Source organism: Mobula birostris, chromosome 3 (genome assembly GCF_030028105.1).
Source record: "Mobula birostris isolate sMobBir1 chromosome 3, sMobBir1.hap1, whole genome shotgun sequence".
Taxonomy (NCBI): domain Eukaryota; kingdom Metazoa; phylum Chordata; class Chondrichthyes; order Myliobatiformes; family Myliobatidae; genus Mobula; species Mobula birostris.
The window spans coordinates 367209-374507 of record NC_092372.1 but is presented as its reverse complement, the minus strand read 5'-3'; the positions used below and the strand labels follow the sequence as shown (position 1 = coordinate 374507).

Below are 7299 nucleotides of genomic sequence, written 5' to 3'. Positions count from 1 at the left end.
TAACGTACTTGGCCTCGGGGCGGACAAACCGGGCTCGTGCTGACGGGAATGTAATTTTCTCCACAGTTTCCCGCAAAGACGCAATGCAGGAAGTGGGCTCGTTGCTGGAAAGCAAGGGTAAGTGGAAGTGGATCGTTGTGTCTGCGAACGAAATGATAAATGAATCAGAGGCCCTGCTGTATTGCGTGAGTGTGCGTGCTGTCGGGAGCGCTGCGGCAATGCCAGGGAATCTTTTCTCTTAAAGCAGCGTCAGTGCAGCACCTGGTGAAGGGCCTTCCGAAAATCCGGGAAAACAACTATGGACTATACACCGTCCATCCTACATCTGATTTCCTCAAAAAATCTTGCAGGATTTTCAGGTGAAGCTTCCTCTTATGGAAACCATGCTGTCTTTGGCATGTTTTATCACGTGATTCCAAGTAGACCGAAAGTTCCCTATTAACAATGGAATCCAACATCTTCCCAACCACTGAAGTCAGGCTAACAAGCGTACAATTTTCGCACCTTGCCTTCCTCCATTGTTAGAAGGGAGGAATTAATCTGATTTGACAGGGAAATCGGAAACTCCGTGTTAAGGCAGTGGATGTGGCAGATGGGACACAGGCAGCGGCAGGCTGTAGTGAGACTGTGAGGAAACACGGGCAAATGACAGGGCAAAATTGCCGTCAGTGCGATGATTTGCAGAGCAACAGCAGGATAAAACCGAAAAGGGTGACAAATACGAAACTAAAGGTGATATATTTCAATGCGCCTAGATTGCAAAATACTTTAACGATCTTGTAGCGAACTCAGAGGTGGCAGATATGAAGTTGTGGGCATCATCTTCTTTCCAACTGTGATAAGACTGCTGAACGGATCCTGACCCGGATCTGGGCCGTACCCTCCAAATTTCCGGACCTGCCTCTCGGTTTCTTTGCACTACGTTACTTTCCCTTTTCTATTTTCTATTTATGATTTATAATTTGAATTTTTAATATTTACTATAATTTTTACTCCAGGGAGGGGCGCAGAATCAAATATCGCTGTGATGATTGTATGCTCTAGTATCAATTGTTTGGCGACAATAAAGTAAAGTATAAAGTATAAGTATCAGTATCACTTCAAATACAACCTCGCTGACGTACTCCTTACATAGAACAGAGAACAGAGAAAATTGCAACAGTACAGAGCCTTCGCCGAAGATGTTTTATCGACACTTTGACTTACTCGAATCAGACTACGATTTCCCCTACATAGCCATCCATTTTCCGCCTCCCAAGTGCCTATGTAAGAATTTCTCAAATGTCATTAATATATCTGCCACTACCAACACCTTGTCAGTGACTACAACTCACTCACCACTCCATATAAAAAAGGAAGGTGTCTGTCATGCCCCTAAACGTTCCTCCACACCTTTAAATTAGACATCTTACAATAACCATTTCAGCTCTGCGTAGACGTCTATTGCTAACCACTCAAGCCTGCTTCATTCCATTTCTAAACCTGTTTTCAGTTGGTATGAAGAGAAAAGGCATAATTAGCTCAACCTAACTTCATTCTTCAATTATGTGAAGAAAAAAAGGATGACAGGAGTGAAGGTAGGACCGATTAGAGATAAAGGTGGGAAGCTGTGCCTGGAGGCTGTGGAAGTGAGCGAGGTCCTCAATGAATACTTCTCTTCGGTATTCACCAATGAGAGGGAACTTGATGATGGTGAGGACAATATGAGTGAGATTGATGTTCTGGCGCATGTTGATATTAAGGGAGAGGAGGTGTTGGAGTTGTTAAAATACATTAGGACGGATAAGTCCCCGGGGCCTGACGGAATATACCCCAGGTTGCTCCACGAGGCGAGGGAAGAGATTGCTGAGCCTCTGGCTAGGATCTTTATGTCCTCGTTGTCCACGGGAATGGTACCTGAGGATTGGGGGGAGGCGAATGTTGTCTCCTTGTTCAAAAAAGGTAGTAGGGATAGTCCGTGTAATTATAGACCAGTGACCCTTACGTCTGTGGTGGGAAAACTGTTGGAAAGGGTTCTTAGAGATAGTATCTATGGACATTTAGAAAATCATGGTCAGATCAGGGACAGTCAGCATGGCTTTGTGAACGGCAGATTGTGTCTAACAAGCCTGGAGGGAGATCAGTGGGGAGGGATGGGGGGGGGACGACGAATGGACAAGTGAGTCGCATCGGGAGCAATCGCTGCGGAAAGCATCCTCCAACGGGATCTCACCACTAAGCACATCTTTCCCTTCCACCCGCTCTCTGCTTTCCGCAGGGATCTCTCCCTACGCGACTCCCTTGTCCATTCGCATTTTGAAACCTGCAGAAAAGTATCTTGGTATAACTGATGCTATGTGGGAAGCTTTAAATGAAGCTCTGATGCGTGCTCTGTCTGTATCCCAGTCGACATTATGCGATTAATATGAGTGAAGCCTGATTTCCAATGGTCCTTACCCTAAAAAGATTATATCTGAGTTGTGACATCCTCCCGACGTCATATGTATTCAGGAATCCTGGTTCTCACCATGAAATTCAATATTTATAATAATTCTGATACAGCTGGAGAATTAGCCTTAGTTTTGAACATATTGGCTGTCGTGAGTATGTTGGACGTTATGAGTGATGAGATATTGGGGAGTGACATTTTCCTGTCTTCATAACTGTTGTTTAGATTTATATTAGGGACAAGAGGCCACTTTGAGGACGTGATTTTTTTTTGTTGAAGCAAATTGGGAGCATTTTAAAGTTTTATGTGTTGAACGTCGGTCGGGGCTGAATGTTGAGTCTGATGTCGATTTTTGCTATGAAATGTGATGTCACATTACTCATCCGACTGTATTGGAGGTGATTCCAATTAAAAGTGCATTCATGGGAGAAATACTGCACCATGGCCGACTGCAGAGTGCACGGAATCAATTAGGGAGGAAAATGAAGGGTTTAGGCAAGTGAGGAAGTATCTGCCTCCGAGTGACCTTATCAAAAATAAAAAGACTACAGGCTGTGGTGAGGAAAGAGTTGAAGATTGCGAAATGCCTTTACTGGATATTATTTTGGAAGGGATATTAAACTTAGAGATGTTTGGGGAATGATTAAAGGAAATATGAGGTGGGATTCGTAATGATCCTGATATTTCAGTGTTGATTGATGAGGGTAAAATGATTGTTCCTCAAACAGTGAAGGGTGAGTTACAGCCTGGGTCATTTGCTGGGATTCATAAAGAAGATAATTTAAGTGAAGATATTAAAATGTAGGGATAAGGTTCTCAGGAAGAACACTGATGTGTTGGAAGTCAGGTGTAGCAATTATAGTATCAGGGATGTTGAGTTATCTATGTGTGAATTGAAGAGGGCTATTATTAATTGCTCCAAAGGTAGTCATAGCCGAAGGCTGGTAGTGGGGACGAGCTCCCACTGCCAAACAAAAGCTTTTCATGTCGTCCATCTCAATCAGCCTCTGATAACCAAGTCCAACTCCGGGCCTTCACGTGTGGCAGAGTTCTTATGCCCGGTGGAGCTGTTCTCACTGACAGGATAAGGGCCGAAGGCGGGCCACTGGCGCCTTAAAACTAGTTGCTCCGCGCAGATGGGGCTCGTTGACCACGGATGGTAGCTCAGCTACCAGAGGGAAAACTCCAATTTCAAACTTCCGCTGCCTTGCGGCTATACCCGCTCACGGGAAAGGCTTTGAGAGTAAACCCCGAGGAAATACCCGGAGTCGGAGTCCGGAAGCCGGCTGACTGCTGTACCCAGCAACCGGAACGGCAACTCCTGCGATGCTGCTGGCACCAAATGTGTATCGACTTTCGTCGTTTCTTTCGACCTGCCATCAGCCTGGAGAGGGGGTTCCACTGCATGGGCAACAGACGGATCTCCATATCAACTCTATCCTGGCTTGCACCCTGGAGAGGCCACTCTCGAGTGACTGCCAGGGACGCAGTGCCCATGGTCGACCACGACCGTCGGAGGCCACACGCACTTATTAATTCTGGTCGGAGTCTCCAGGAAATGTTAACATATGACTAGACATGAGAATGCCAACAATCTTGAGCTAATATTAATATTTGTTATTAATATTTCGATGTTAGACAATCTTCCTTCCTCGTGAAAAAATGGAAAATGGCAATAGTAACAAAATAAATTTGAATGAGTACAGAGAAAATTTTACAGTACGTTTGCTGTGCCTTGAGGTTCGAAAAGTGATAGGGCATTTCATTGAGTTATACAGAGTGATGAGTGTTATACAGGTAGGGCAAATGCAGACAGTTGTGCGCTTGTGTAAGTCTCGTCCTGCAGATAAAAATAAAACGACAGCTGTCTGCTAGATGGTCATGACACAGTAACACACAGATAATCATAGAGACAGATAAAAGAAAACACACGCGCCCATACGCAAACACACACACACACACACACACACACACACACACACACACACAACTAAACTTTCTAATCAGCCTCGGCAGCTCTCCGTAAATGACCTAAAATACTCCAATATTCTGTGTCGGCGAATGGTTCCTTTGAAGTGCATATTTACATTGGAAGCACATTTAATCGGTGGGTCGCCTTTAAGGTTCAGTCACCTTTGTTTGGACAATTTAAGTCTCACATATGTTCTAAAAGTAATTCACGCAATTACTTACAATCTGTTACCGTGGGGATTGCACTTGACTGACGTAATTAGTGCGTAAATAATTTACAACTCTCTATTTTTAAATCTGTTGAAAGCTGTCCCTCTGGAGTCGATAAAGGATATTAAAAACCCCAGGAATGTGCTGCCTCAACATTTCATTCCGAGAGATCGTCTGTAGCACAGGGGGACCAATCACTGCACAGAGAAAATGCCTGCAATGTGGGATAGGTACAGGACTGTGGAGAAAATATTGTACGTGTCCATTGCCGTCATTGGAGTTCCTGGTGAGTGAGCAGAGCAGTTCACGCTTGTTATTTCTGTCTTAACCGCTGTGAATCTGTTTATTACCATTTTACACGCTGACATCTTTCTGATCATTGCACAAATATCCATCAGTGATATCGATCCTGTCAATTCAACTTTCTGATTTTTCAGAGTAAGTGACAGACCAGACTGAAACTCTGTCTCTTCTCTGACTCATGGTGACATGGAAGGGGTTCGGACGTTGTTCTTGCTTTTAATGACACCATACCCAGAGCCGTTCCAGTGCTGCTCTCCGGGAAGGTGAGACTGGGCGCCTTTTGATGGGACTCTGTCCAAATTTGCCACAATGATGGGGACAGGGAGCTCTCCGGCAAGGGTGACTGGGAGAGTTTTACGTTGTTAACACACTGTTACTGAGTTATTGATCAGGGTGAGCATTGGTCCCGTGCTTCACGTCTCCCTGTGTGGTCTTTAGAGTCTGATTCCACTGCTTGTTGGTCTTTAACTGGGTCTGATTACCCGAACCCGTGTCCAGAATTAATGCATTGACGGAGCCAATCAGTCCCTGGTTACTGACTTGTCGCTACTTTCGCTCTGAGACACGTCGTAAACTGAAGCACCACTTCGTCCTGAAGACGGTCTCGGCTAGAAACGAGAGCCAGTTCAATTCCATGGATGCTGCCTTACCTGCCAGGTCCTCTAGTAATTTGTATGTATTTCTCCCTTCTGTATCCTCGGCCCCATCAAATACAGAGTCTTAAAAAGCCTGTTCAGCCACGTTTAAATCAGTGAAACCGGCCCCATCAGCGACTGGAATCGGCATGACCACAGATAATTGCCATTCATGCTGCTCGCTTTTCTCGCCGACGATTTCTCAGCTCGTCTTCTCTCCATATTGAAGAAGGCAGGTCAGAGACATTGTAACCCGTGTCTGATTTCCACCTCTTAAAGACTCTAGTCACTGATCTTTAGCTGAATCTCGATCCCGTGTTACTTCCGGAGAATATGCTCAGGGTAATGTTCTCTTCCTTCTCTCACTCACACACTCACTCTCTCTCCAGTGAATTTAATGGTGATTGTGATCCTGTCCCGGGGAAAGTGCGGCCTCTCTACCTGCACCACTCGCTACCTGGTAGCCATGGCAATAGGGGATCTACTGACCATTCTCACCGAGGTCATTTTGACTCAAATCAAGTATCTTTACTTCCCGTGGAGTTTTCTGGAGATCACCCCAGTGTGCAGTGTTATCGCTGTACTGATGTGCACAGTCACAGACTGTTCTGTCTGGTTCACCGTCACGTTCACCTTCGATCGGTTTGTCGCCATTTGCTGCCAGAAGCTGAACACAAAATATTGCACCGCGAAAACTGCGGCCGTGGTTCTAACAACAACCTGCGTTCTGTTCTTTCTGAAAAACATGCCCCGATACTTCATATGGGAATCTCTGTTCATAATTGATAATGTACCGTGGTTCTGTAAATTGAGGGACAATGTTTTCACTGACCCCGGGTGGGTGGGATATGACTGGCTCGATACGGTTTTAACTCCGTTCCTCCCTTTCGCTGGGATCCTGCTGCTCAACGCTCTGACAGTCAGGCACATTTTAGTGGCCAGTCGGGTGCGTAAGGGGCTGAGGGGTCAGAGCAAGGGGGAGAACTGCAGTGACACGGAGATGGAGAGCAGGAGGAGGTCTGTGGTTTTACTCTTCACCCTCTCCGGCAGCTTCATCCTCCTGTGGATGACTTACGTTATAAATGTTGTATATTATCAGGTCTCGGGAAAAGGATTAGATTTCAATGATTCTGAATGGATCTTTTACTACGTCGGGTATTTGCTGAGGGATTTCAGCTGCTGCACGAACACCTTTATTTACGCGGTTACACAGTCGAAATTCAGGGAGCACGTGATCAGTGCCGTGAAATATCCGGTCACCTCGTTGTTTCAGTTCATTAATAAATACATGTCCTGAGCACAAGCCAGAGGCGGCCAAATGTCTCCATTCCGAGTTCCAGCATATCAACTTCACACTCAGTTATAATTCCCGGGCGGGTTGGCTCATCGACCGATGACTTTAGGGTAGTGTGTGTGTGTGTGTGTGTGTGTGTGTGTGTGTGTGTGTGTGTGTGTGTGTGTGTGTGTGTGTGTGTGTGTGTGTGTGTGAGAATGTGTTTAGGGGGCTGGTTAGGTTTTGGCAACAAACCATCGTCCTGACGACCCTATATCCCTGTGGCCCAACCAGATGTCAGTCAAAGAACTACACCGGAATGCCGACCACCCACTGGTCTGTGAAAATGCCAATCTTTTCCCAGTCACTCCCAGCAACTTCTTTCTGACCTCGTCGAGCTATTCAGGCAATACACTGGTGAACGCAGCAGGCCAGGCAGCATCTCTAGGAAGAGGTACGGTTGACGTTTCAGGCCGAGA

The 7299-nt window shown here is 45.8% G+C and overlaps 1 pseudogene; it reads left to right on the top strand.

Annotated features, from left to right (window-relative positions):
• The first annotated feature begins 4748 nt into the window (after window positions 1-4748).
• LOC140194832 (probable G-protein coupled receptor 139) lies at window positions 4749-6844 on the top strand (annotated as a pseudogene).
• Window positions 6845-7299: the final 455 nt, after the last annotated feature.